The sequence below is a fragment of the Myotis davidii genome, unplaced genomic scaffold (assembly GCF_000327345.1).
Source record: "Myotis davidii unplaced genomic scaffold, ASM32734v1 scaffold53, whole genome shotgun sequence".
In the NCBI taxonomy this organism is placed as follows: domain Eukaryota; kingdom Metazoa; phylum Chordata; class Mammalia; order Chiroptera; family Vespertilionidae; genus Myotis; species Myotis davidii.
This window is the reverse complement of record NW_006286140.1, coordinates 1,796,333-1,810,293: the sequence shown is the minus strand read 5'-3', so window position 1 is coordinate 1,810,293 and position 13,961 is coordinate 1,796,333.

The following is a 13,961-nucleotide window of genomic DNA, read 5'->3' as shown; positions in this document are numbered from 1 at the left end:
ATATATAGTATATTTATGTGTGTGCAAATGTGCTTACATCCCCATACCCACATATACTTTTTTTTAGTAATGTATATCTTAGTAAATTGAATGATAATACTTAAGAAGATTTAATGTAGAACTGTGATTCACCAGTAAAATATCTACCTATATAAGATTTCTCTGTTTCAGAATACAAGGTGACTTTTTTCTTTCTTAACCTTTCTTCTTTCAGTTTATCATCAAGTTTTGTGGATTCTGTCAGCAAAATCTATCTCATCAACATGACTGCCACCTTGGTTGATGTCTTTAATTTTGCTCTCACTAAGCATATTGCCATAGATTTCCAATGCTATATGCTCTTTCGATTCTTGATTCTCTACACTCCATCCTCAGATTATAAAACAATCTTTTCAAAAAGCAAACCAATTCAGGATAAACAGATGATAAGTTACTTGACCAAAGTTAAGGAATTCTTCATCTTCCACTAGAAACCTAGACCGTTCAACATCCTAATTGCCTCACATGCCCGAAGCAGAAGTGTGACAAAACCCAGCCATTCCTCACCATCCAAGGCTGACTCTATGTGCCAGCATGGACACTTATAATTATTCCAAGAAATATTTTTATTTTCATAAAATATTTGTATTATGTCTGGTGTTAATGAATCAAAATTATACAATTTTTGTGTTAGATAGGCAATAAGTATAATATAGTCTTTGGTGTATTGCAGAATTTTAGTAATCTATAATAATAAAAGTGCAATATGCAAATCAACCAAATGACCGAATAGCAGAACGACTGTCCAGATGGCCTCTGGATGACATCCCAGACGGAGGCAGCCAGGACCAGGAGGGCGGGAGGCAGCCAGAGCTGTGAAGGCCTACTCTTGCACGAATTTCATGCATCGGGCCTGTAGTTAGCTTATATGTGTCATGAGATGAAAAGGTTGAAAAATCATTGCACTAGACCAGTGGTCAGCAAACTGCGGCTCGCGAGCCACATGCGGCTCTTTGGCCCCATTAGTGTTGCCACAAAGTTTCAATCGCACTGTACGTGTTCGCCTGCAGGTGGTATTTTGTGGAAGAGCCACACTCAAGGGGCCGCAGTTTGCTGATCACTGCACTAGACTATTATTATTATTAACCAGAGGCCTGGTGCATGACATTTGTGCACTGGGGGGTACCTCAGCCTGGCCTGAGCCCTCTTGCAGTCCTGGACCCCTCAGGGGATGTCTGCCTGTGTCTTAGGCCTGCTACCCAGGCAGGTGGACAACCCCCTTAGGGGTCCTTACCCCTGCCTTGGAAACAGGAGAGGCTCCCACCATCACCGCTGTGCTTGTCAGCCGTGAGCCCAGTTTCTGGCTAATGAACTGTATAATATGTGGTCTTTAGTAACTTGTTTCCTTCACTTACTGTAATGTTTGAAGGTTCATGTATGTTGTGGTATGTATGTGTCAGTATTCCATCCATTTTTATTGCCAAATAATATTCCATTGCATTAGTATACCACATTTTTTATTCATTCTTTACTTGAAAATCACTTAGCTTATTTTTGCTTTTTAACTATTATAAATGCCGTTATGAACATTCATGAACAAAGTCTTGTGTGGACATATGCTTTAATTTCTCTTGGGTATATTTCACCCAAGTAGAATTTCTGGGTCAAATAATAACTTTATTTAAATTTTTAGGAGCTGCAAATATTGTCCAAAGTAACTACATCATTTCACATTTCCATTAGCAATGTTATGAAGATTCCAATTTCTCCACTTCTTAATCAACATTTGTTACTGACTACTAGTGAATGTAAAATGGTATCTCCTTATAGATCTCTCCTTCTTGAAAGGAAGAAATAATAAATAATTCTGCTTTGCTTTGCTACAGGCAGCCTAAATTGTCATCAATAATAGTCTAGTGCAATGATTTTTCAACTTTTTCATCTCATGGCACATATAAAATAATTATGCAATATACCAAAAATATATTATACTTTTTGCTCCTCTGACAAAAAAATAGGTATAATTTTGATTCATTCACACCAGACAGCTATTGTTGTATAGGCTGTGGTCAATTTTTTATTTGATAGGTTAAAGGAAAAGAGGTCAGTGCCTCTGACTAACTAGATAGGTATTACATATTTAAAAAATGTTTTGTGGCACACCAGTGCATTTCTTGCAGCACACCAACTGAAAATCACTAGTCTAGTAGGTGAATTCTGAAACAGATACTAGGAGAGGAAAGACTTCTACTTGTGGTGGGTGGTTTTTCACTGAAAAAAAAGTTGACAACAAGAACTGAAATGACTAAATAGAAAGAACCTGTTCTTTTTTCTTTTTCTTTATAAATGTTAAGAAGAAGCTCTATAATGGAGCCTGATAGATGAATAAACCTTTACTTTCTTCTCAGTATGGACCTTGAATGCTGGGGCTGTGACTTTGAGCACCTGGGATCATTACCTAGGACTGAAAACAGAGCTATTTCTTTAATTCCTGCCCCCTCAATATACTCAGGAAAGCTGAAAATATCATGGACCACTGAGAAATTAATCAGATGAAGCTACATGGAAGCCAAATCATCCTAGAGCAAATGTCCATAGCAGTAGGCTGCGGGGAAGGCTTTTGCTCAGAAATCCTTGCCACTCTTGTGTTATGGGTTTCATACCAGGCTAGGGGTGATAGTGGGCTGGAACACCGACAATTTGGCATGTGGCTCTACCTGCAGACAGTATTTTATGTTTGATGACTCCTTCAACAAAAAGCTCATGTAATGGTGTCCATTTAAATCAGGGCAGAATTCAAATCTCTTATTGAACCACTACTTAATGAAATTATGTGATATCCATAATTCTCAGAAAACTCCAGTTTTTTGAAGCTTTAAGAATAACCAAAATAGGTTTAGGTCCATGGAGAATCATGGAGGCAGTGACTCGTCTAGCTAGGCCACGTTGGACTGTTTCTCAGCGTCTAGATATGTCAATAAGTAGATCCATATTTGAAATAAGCCCACCCCTCTTTCTTAGTCAATAGTTTCTGGTGACAAGAAATCCACTCAAAATTGTACCACTAAGGGAGGGTATTATGATAATACAGTGAAACACTGGAACTGAATTATATATGGTGAATCATCATGAAAACTTAGTTTGAGAAGATCCTGGAACAACAAATTTTCATTCCCTTATTTCAGGACTGCATATTTTGCTGTCTTCCTGCTCATTGGAGTTCTGATGTTTTCTCTCCACTTTGCACCATCTATCCCTCTCTCAATACGCAGATGGAAAGAGACATTGAAAACAAAGGCAAGAGTTCCTGGCCAGGTACCTCAGTTGGTGAGAGCATTGTCCCAGTATGACAAGGTTGCGGGTTAGATCTTTAGCCAGGGACATACAGGAGCAATCAATGAATGCATAAATAAGTGTAACAACAAAGCTTCTCTCAAATTAATGTCAATATTTAGGCAAAATTTTATAGTAACATATTATTTAACATTGAATATAAAATTTAAAATTTATAGTTAGAAAAAATGCCTTTAATCAGGAAAATTTTATTTTTCTTACTAAATATCTAGTTATTTCAAAAACTGCATTTTATGGAAGTAATAAGACTGTTACATTAAAATCTCTTAAATCCTAAAGGAAAAAATTAAATTTAAAAAATTTTAAAAAGGCAAGAGACCAAAGGGAAGACAAATGAAGTGTTCAACTGGGTCAGCGGACACTAAGAAGGACTCTAAAGACAAGTGGAACTGCTAACAGCCTGATTCAGAGACAGGATGAGCTACAACAGGGGCAGTTCTAAAACAAATCACACAGTGACTGGATGTCACTACTCAGTAATTGTAGTGCGTGTACATGACCACCCCCTTAACTTTCACGAAAGTCTGAGGCTCTTGTGAAGCATAAAAGATAATGCTTATTTAAGCTGAAAATGTGAGGGATTTGAACTAAATGAATAAACATATCTTTGCAGCTTTATTCAATGTTAAGATTCTATATGAGACAGAACGAAATGCTTTCTTCAGAATTAGAGCTATTCTTGAGAGGGTGAATTTGCTCAAGATATGCATTAATACTCTGGAAACACGTTGCCTGTCACTTCTTACTGCTTGCTGCTTAATTAAAAGGGATGTCAGACACCTCTGAAAAGGCTCTGGTAAATTGTCAAATTCAACAAAAGAAAGAAAAATTTAGATAAAAAGCACCTTATGTAAATTATGCCTTCCCCCAGCCCAATTTCCTTCCTTCTTCTAACCACTGTTATCATCATTTTAGGTGACTTTTGTCTGGCATTTAAAAATGAAATGTGATTCTCTTATGCACTCCTTGGCAACATTCCCTGAAATATTCTGTTAAGTGTTTTCAATTATATGGCAGTCCCAATAGGATCTAGTAAGAGGTTTTAAAAAGATATTTTATCTAGTACATTATATTTTGCAGTTTGAATACTATTCAAGTTGCAATAATTAGAGATAAATTAAGCGATGATAAAAATCTTAAAACCTTAAATCAATAAATCTTTATATGGCTTATCATATATACCAAACCTTTGCATTAGAAATACCACCAAATTTACAAACAATGAAATTGCAACCTATTGAAACTGAAATTATCACTGTAACAAATGGATGTTGGTAGGAAATGTCCTCGGGAGCTACCCAGGTTAATGTGAAAGGGGCCCCTATACCTGCAGGGTAGTGAGAAACTAAAGAAAGAAACAGACCATTTCTGACTCATAAGTGGCAGTTTTAATAAGAAAGAGAACTTATTTATGAGGCTTGTCTTGGAGCTTGTCTTGGATGCTGCAAGATGAGTTGATTTCTACACTCAAGAATCCTAAGTGTTTATATAGAGGCCTTAGCTAAATTCTGCCACATATACCATTCAGAGAGTCTCAGCACCACATTTCTATCTCAAGGCTGTATCCTTGGGGCAGCTTCTGGAACTGGGGAGGGCAAGCAAAATGCTCATTGCAAGGTGGGAGCCTCTATTTGCCCAGGTCTAGCTTGCTGGTCAACAGTGGTCACATCTTGATGGTCTCCTCAAACACTGGACTCCTGATATTATTTTGTTGGATGTAATTTTTAAAACAAATAGAAAAAATAATTTGCTTATTGGCATTTGACTTCTTAAAATTACACGTAAACATTTTTTTTTCCATACATACCGGGAACCAGTGTTATTTGCTGGAAACTGCTCTAAAATAACAAAGAGAACTCTTGGGTCCTGGTGGAAACATCATAATTTTCCAAGCTGTGTGGCCTTTCACAAAGTGTTTAAGCATTCCATACTTTAATTTCTCCATCCTTTCAATGGGGTAATAATATGTGTCCTGCCTACATATGAGAGTGCAATAATATTTAAATGACAAAATGGATCCCAAAGGCTATGTAAATTCTTAATATGCTGTGTAAATGTAAGGCATTGCTATCAATTTCTCTTCCAGTTGTGATAGATCCATGCCACTCTTTAACAAATGATGGATTTATTTTTATTTTTATTGCATTTATTGGGGTAATTTTGGTTCGCAAAACCATGCAGGTGTCAAACACCTGCACACTGCATCGGGCGCTCATCGCTGAAGCAGTCTCTTTCTGTCCCCATTTTCCTCCCTTTTGCCCACCTCCACCCAGCCCCACTTCGGTCTGGCTATTACTGCACTATTGTCTCTGTCTATGTGTTATACATGTGTTTTTTTTGGAAATCCCTGCATCTTGAAATAGATGATCATTTTAAACTTCTTTTCAAGTCTCTTGGTTATAAAGACAAAGGAAAACCCTTTCAGGGTCCCATTTGGTTGGTTGTGACATTTTTAATTTGTTGTAATATTTTACTAGTTGGCGATTTATCACCTAAAGCTTCAGGAAGTAAAACAAGTGGGAATAGAAACAAAAGGTTAATACTCGAAATCTAAGATTGGGTTATGATAATCTGTATGAAATAAAATAGAAAAGGGAGGCTTTTTGTAATGGCATATCTATTTTAATGATTCTTGATGTATTTAAAATATCAAGGCATAGTTATAGAGCAGCGGTTCTCAACCTGTGGGTCGCGACCCTTTTGGCGGACGAACGACCCTTTCACAGGGGTCACCTAAGACCATCTTGCATATGAGATATTTACATTACGATTCATAACAGTAGCAACATTACAGTTATGAAGTAGCAACAAAAATAATTTTATGGTTGGGTCACAACATGAGGAACTGTATTTAAAGGGCCAGAAGGTTGAGAACCACTGTTATAGAGTATTGAACAGAAACACAAGTGAAAGTTATAAGTGAATTTTTAGGATATTACCATCAAGAATTTACAAACTCTTATTGCAGCTTGGAAAAATATAAACTACCCAAACAAATCAACACTTGTCAACTTCTTATTTTGATAGATTAACTAGACTAGGAGTGTTATCACTAGGAAAACACTCTGCTTGATAATTAAAAGAAAAAAAGATAAAATCCCTTGTCATTTTGCCATAAGGATAAATACTGTAATAAATACTTTTTCTCTGAGTAGTAACTTCTCAAAAGTGTCATTTCATTTCTTTTTTTGAATGTTTCACAAATTTGAATATTCCCAAAAAACAGGGCTATGCCTTCAGCATGAGTAAGGTGATTATAGGATGATAGAACTTTTCTTGAAAGCCATTTCAATATACTTCGTCAACTTGCAGTTGGATGCCAGATGCATAAAGCTATGAAAACTACTATTTAAAATAAAACAGAATAAGATAATTATGGAAACTGATGGGTTACCAATTGAAAAGGGAAATCTACACGTTAAGTTTTAAAAAATTTACTTTTGCATCCAAGAACCTGTGACCTGAGCTTAATGGTTATTCCCCTTAACTTTTCAGTTCTCCTTCATATCATGTATATGAAGATTAGGCATCATACAATATTCAGTTTCAATCCTGTATAAGTCTCAATAACTGAGCTACAATCATTCTCCCTAATTGTGTAATGAACACAAATCTAATACTTATAATTTTCTGCTGCCTCATATTAATGGAGAAATTTCTTTAGGTAAAATAACTTTACTGCAGAAAGTTAGCAAGTAGAAATTCCAGAGAAGGAAATGAGGTTGAGGCCTCATTTTATAATGCATTTGAGGAAATAAAAGAAGGCTAAGGTGGAAGAGGAAAGGGAATAAGGTGAGCCACAGGACAATAAGAATTTGTCTAGTTTGGGGAAATTCATCCTTTTATTTTATTTTTTTTACTTAAAAAGTATAAGTTAAAATGGAATAAAAATGTAATGCAACTATAAGTCATGTATCACTAGTATATTCCCAGCATGTTTAGTCCAGCTATTGTGACATTAGCAAAGGAAGAAATTGCCATTGTGTTGGCATTGCTCGGCCTGATAGACATTTCTCTGCTGGATGATTTATGAAATTAAAATTCACATGATCTACAGGCAGGAGATATTGCAAACAATCTGACAAGGAAAAGTATAATTGTTTAACCTATTTTTTAATATAGTGAAATAAATTGTACCTAAAATTTTAAGGATTTTGGTTCTTAAGAAGAAATTATTCCACTCATCTGGGCAATTTTCTAAGTAGAAACAGAATGTGAACCATCATTTATTCAACCCCCACACCACAGTTCTTTCTCGTAAGTAGAACAGGCTTCTGATTATAGCATCATATTTTTCAAATATTTAAAAAGAGCAAATGTTGCCAAATATCTTTAAAAATAATAATTTTTACTCTAGTCTTTGAGAGTTGGGTGAACCTTTTGAAATTGTATATTTAATTTTGTATACCTCCATGTATATGAGTAAGACATTATAGTAGAGCAGGCTATCGAGTCGAGTAGACTGAAATCATATTACTTGGGTTTAAATTCCAGCTCAGCTGTGTATTACTCTCTGACCTTTGACAAGTTACTTATCTGTGCCATCATCACTTCTTTTGAAAAAAAAGATATAATAATACTACCTACCTTATAGAATTGTTTTGATGCTTAAATGATTTAATGAGCAATTTTCAACAGGTGTGCCCCCCAAATTTTTAAAACCTGCAATACCTGACTATTTAGTAGGGGGCACTGACCTCTTTTCCTTTAGATTATCAAATAAAAACATGACAAAAGTCAACACAATAGCCATCCGGTATGAATGGATCAAAATTATACCTATTTTTTGTCAGATTGGCAAATAATATAACATATTCTTTGGTGTGCTGCAGAATTTCAGTAATTAGTTTATGTGTGCCATGGGATGAAATGGTTCAAATTCACTGATCTAATAATATATAGTACAGTGATTGGGATATATATATATATATATATAGAGAGAGAGAGAGAGAGAGAGAGAGAGAGAAATATGCTAATTAACCGGACTCCATAACTGGTATACCTGACAGGAGGTTGCATGCGCAGTGTCGGGGGCAGGGCGGCAGGGGCCTCCGTGCACCTGTGCTGGGGGAGGGCCTGATCAGCAGCGGCTGCAGCTGCTTCAAGGGCCAGAGAGGGAGGCAGGACCGGACCCGAGGGTGCTGGGCTCCTAGTAATAAATATTTATTATGTGAACTTTTCTGGGAAGAAAGTTGATGCAAAACACTCTTGCACCTTTTCCCAAATGAAGTTAAGAACAACGGTCAGAATATTTCAGTAAAGATGATTTTTTAAAGTGGCATAGTAGAACATGTTGAGATAATTAAAATATTCCATGCATGTTATTTCCTTTCTAAGCATATACTCTTTATTCTGATCTTGTGTCAGAAGCGCTAAAGTTACCATCTTACTTTACTTTATTATTAATTTCTCTGTCATATTGAATATTTTGTTCCAGTAAAAATAGTAGTAACTGCTTGGTCTTAACACCTACATTTAATACAGATTTATGTATCATGAAGGGAAACAAATGTAGTTAGTTTAAATAGAATTTTATAAATAATCTTCAGCTAAAGCAATCATAGTTCAAAAGCTGTTTTGTTTGGTTTGTTTGTTTTTGTTGTTGTTTTTTCTATTGAACTTCCATCATGGTAGCCTTTTGCTAATTCTAAAATACAGACCACTATCCACCACTAATAACTCCAAACTTGTGTAGGTCAGTGGTTGGTACATGCTGGAGAGAGGGCTTTCCAAAACTCTAAAGCGAGAAGTGTTCATGTGAATTGAGTTGTCTTTTTCTCGTTGACACTTCTAAAGATGGCTGGGACTATTGCAGTAGTCCTGAGTGTTCTTAAGCCTGTGTGATGTCTTATCTGTGTGTTGAATTCTGTAATTTTAATAAAGCCGAAGAGTGCCTGTCTTGGTGCATGAAACAGTAAAAAAAAATCACTTTTAAAATGCAATAAGTTGTGGTCAGTTCTCAACAATAATCTTTTTAAAAATCTATTTCCATATAATGTTGCTAAAATAAAACTTGTGTGTTTGTATCCAACAAAAAGTCAGAAAAGTATTAAAATCAAATATGAAATAATCGATTTAAATCATAGCCAGAGTTAAATAAGCATTTGTGTGCTAGTTTGGGATTCTAACCTTGATTAATCACATTGTCCATGAATAAAAGCATTCCATTAATTAAGTCATCAACTTAGAGGTAAACTCTCTGTAAGCAGGTGATTTCTTAATATAGATCTACATTTCAGCAGGGACTTTTTAGTGCTTTCTCTCCCTCAACCTCCAGATATACACCTCTCATTTCTATACTATTTGACTTCTGTCAAATTTTCCCGTGAGTACACTGTATTACCTTTGATTAATCTGACTGACAGAATCTGGGGCCACATCTCTTCAAATGTGTCCATGCTGGATTGAATCAAGGCTACTATCAATAAGACTCCAAGCAACAAGATGGAGCCAATTCAGTATTGACTTCTACCATCTCCCCTAGCCTTGATATGGGACCCAACCAGCTGAACAAATCCCCAAAATCATCAGAGTCTAACATGGAAGTTCAGGTGGCTTTCTCTTTAAGTTTATTAACCTCTCCTTTAGATCCAAGGCAATATCCCAGGTACAGAGGATGCATTAATGATTTTACAGACTCTGCAATAGTCTGCAGGGAGGAATCTATGCATCATTTATAAAAAGACTGGCCAGTGAGTTAAGGCTGATCTGGATTCCTTCCAGGACCAAGGTGGTATAATTGATGACATTAAGTAAGGACAGGGAAGGACAGATTTCATACTCACTTTTGTAAATGGATGACTAATGTAATTTGGGGAGGATGGTAAATTAATGTCTGGCTTCCACATGTGGCATAGAATTCCAAAGCCACATATGGTGACTCTGGAAAGAAAGTGATTTTTTACAACCATTGGGCTCCTCTTTGTGGCAGCTACATCTTTCAGGGGGCACAGGTTGACAAGCCTGAAAGGCAATCTTCTATCCAGTTGATAGGTCTTAGGATTCCTAATCCTACTCAAATCATTAAGTCTAGTCCTTGTGTTTTGAAGGCAGTAAGTCAAATCTATTCTGTTTGTCAATGTTACCACCTGGGTGGCATTAATCTTCCCCATGACATGACTGAGAATGGTGAAGTGGGATGCATGGAGACATCTGGTGGTGTTTTGTACAGGAAGAGCAGAAACTGAGGCATTTTATTTTATCCAATAAACTCTGAGTGAGGTTCAAAGGAACCACAGTGGAATTATGGTCAGAGCCGTCTGGTAGGGGATGATAGACCCATAAGTCAACTAAATTTGAGGGATGTGCATCAGTTTGGAGAGCACTATCAGGGTATTTTTCTTTACAAGGAAAGTTCCAACAGCAACTTGGAAAGAAGAAAGATCACTAATGGCCCTCTGTCCCCTTCCCTCCCAGATCTAAGGTGACCCCTTCAGGTTGCTGGGCTGTTGCTCTCCCTGTATTGCCACAGAATTAGAGAGTTCCTTTCCAGCTGCTAAAATATCATTTTATTTCTGATTACCCCCCAACTCACACCCAAACCTTTCATCTAGAATGCTTAGGAGCAAGAGGATGAAAGCACTTTTATAAAACTTATCCAAGATTAAGTTTGAATCTTCTCAAACCCTTTTGGCCAGGTTCCACCTGGAGAATCCATTGACCAGGCTGAGCTGGTGGTGCCCTTTGGGTAAAGAGAGACACATTATGCCCAGGATGGTCAAGGCAAAACCTTGAATTTTCAGAATAGTTCTGTATTCCTAGTCCTATTCACATAATTGAGTCTAGTTGTTGTGCTTTGAAGGTAGTCAATTAAATCTATCCTGTTAATCACCACCTGGGGGGAGTTCATTTGCCCTTTGGCAGGACTGAGAATGGTGAGGTAGGGTGGACTTTCTATCCTAATCATCACCAGAGAAGCAGCTGAGAGAGATCAAATTGTCATACCCTGTGTGTGGTCAAGAGTGTGATGAGGGAGGTTGACAGAAATCTTTTCAAGTCAATTTTTGAGGTGGCTGTTCCCTGACTCATTAATACATGCAAATAGTAGATTCCTATAAATAGATGGCATTGAAATTCCATTATGCACTTTGACTGTCCACCTGCTGTTGAGTTTCTTTAGTGATAAAAGCTACATGGTTGTCAGACTGCAAATGGCCTAGAAAGTTTAAAACATGACACATATTAGTTTCAATGGCCATGGTGGTGTGGCTGGAGCTGGCTGATTGGACTCGAAGAATAACACTATATTCCAAAAAAGTGTCAAAAGTGTTAAGGCACTAATGATAGCCTGCAGAGGGATCAAAGGTCACATGTAGCCACTCTGCCAGGAGTGGGTGTGACAACTGCTCGTGTGATTTAGTCTCTCCCACAGCAAGACAGACGGGTCAACTCCAGCAGGTTTCACACCTTTGTCATTCAGGGTGGCCTCTGCTTTAGCGCACTATTTCATGGTCTTCTGGTTTCCATGCTTGACTACTGCTTAAGTAATCTGATGTTTAATTTCAAAAACTTCTGGTATTTGTCAGTACTCTGCCACTATGTGGCATTTGAAAACCCACCAGTCCTTTCATTGAGGCCTCTAATCATTTCAGGTCCTGAAGCTTGTCCGCTAGCAGAGTCCTAAGGAAGGACACAAAGAACAATATGCCCTTGGTTCTTGAATATTCATATTGGTCTATCTATGGTCCTCTGCATTAGAAATGGTGAGTTCCTTACTTTGTGCTCAGCGTACAGGGGTGACTGCATGTCATACTGGTATAATGATGTGTCCTGAGTGCAATGGAGGCAATCTGGGGGTACTGCTTTGATCAGAAGCTTGATTCCAGTTGATCTCTTCAGAGAAGACCTGCAGTGTTAGCAGCTTTTCACCTGTTGCTAAGAAGGGGAGAAACGTTTCCCCAGAGGAGTACCTCTGGAATAAAAGCTTTGGAATTCAGAGGTCAGAGACATCTGTGCTAAATCTTGAAGCTGCCACTGGCAGCAAATGGCAGGGAAGTTTATTTCACTTTTCTGCATGCTGCTCCTCCCAGTCAGAAGACTCTTCTCTGTCACTTATGAGACAGGGATACGGAAGCATATAGCTCATCAGATGTGACATGCAGATGCAGAAATAACAACAAAAAGGACAGTGACTTGGCCCGAAGGACACACTCATAAGATTACATTAGCCTCTCAGCTTCACTATGAACCTTTCCCAACCACATCTGGTGAATCCAATCCTTCGGGAACTGGGAAAGATGGTGATTTTGATTTTGGTGCCTGTATGCCACAAATCCATAGCACCTTGAGTCTTTCCCTTCCAAAGAGTTTTTCAGCATCTCTAGACAGATTCATATCATCTTTCGGCCCTCCTCAGAGACAGGGAAACCTTGGCCCTACCCCAATCCTTAAAGAACTCAGGTGGAGGTGTGGGGGCGAAGGTGATCAGGAAATGCTGAGGAAGAAATGGCTCTGTGCCAGGGAGCAAAGCAGAGTGGCTGCTCATGGCTCAACCAAACGAAAGTCCTGTGCTTTCTGTCTACCCACGTCCAATAGAAGTTTTGCAGGTATGTCTTGGCCCTTCCTTCTCCAGCTTGGAGTTAGCCTGCTATAATTTGTGAATGTTGGCGGAAGACATGAGCCTCTTGAATCAGACCCAAAGAAATTATTATTCATAGAGCAGCAGGCAGCATGAGCTTAATGATCCCATTGGTTCCTTATGCCCCTGAAGTCTCACAGAGTGGTTCAAAGGGGCCCAGGTGGGTGTTGTGCCCACAGTGGGTTTGTGTCACAACCAAGGCGCCCTGAGCTTATGAAACCCCGATCTATTATACGGGCCTGCAAGCAAAGCTGTTTAACCTTTACTCCAGAGAGAGAGAGAGAGAGAGAGACTGTGTCTTTATTATACTAGATAGCAAACAATCTTGTCCCCTGCTTGAAAGAAAGACAACAATCTCTTTCTTCCAAGGCTGTTCTCTGTACAAACATCTCTGAAGAGATAGACTGTAACAAAGGGCCATCACTAGCACTGCTTGGAAGTGTTAGGGTGTTAGGATATGGAAGTGACTTACAGGGAACTGTCTCCCACATACCTAACTAATCATGCTATTGGGGTGATTAAATGAAATAAGATGATTTACAAAATAATTAATTAGCTATCATTATTATGTTATTATAATTCTTATAGAGGAAAGCTTATTATTATTTTTTTAATCTTTTTATATATTTTAAATTCTTTATTAGTTAAGGAATTACAAATGTGTCCTCATCCCCCCCCATTAACCCCATCCTCCCCGCCCCACTCATGCTCTCATCCCCCTGTTGTCCATGGCCATATGATTTATATGCATGCATACAAGTCCTTTGGTTGATCTCTTCCCCTTGCCCACTCCCTCCCCTACTTTTCCTCTAGGGATTAATAGTCTGATTGTTGTTTCTCTGTCATTGGTTCTGTCCCTGTTCATCAGTCTATGTTGTTCTCTATATTCCACATATGAGTGAAATCATGAAGTATTTATCTTTCTCTGACTGGCTTATTTCACTTAGCATAATGCTCTCCAGTTGCATCCATGCTGTTGCAAAAGGCAAGAGTTCCTTCTTTTTTACCGCAGCATAGTATTCCATTGTGTAGATGTACCACAGTTTTCTAA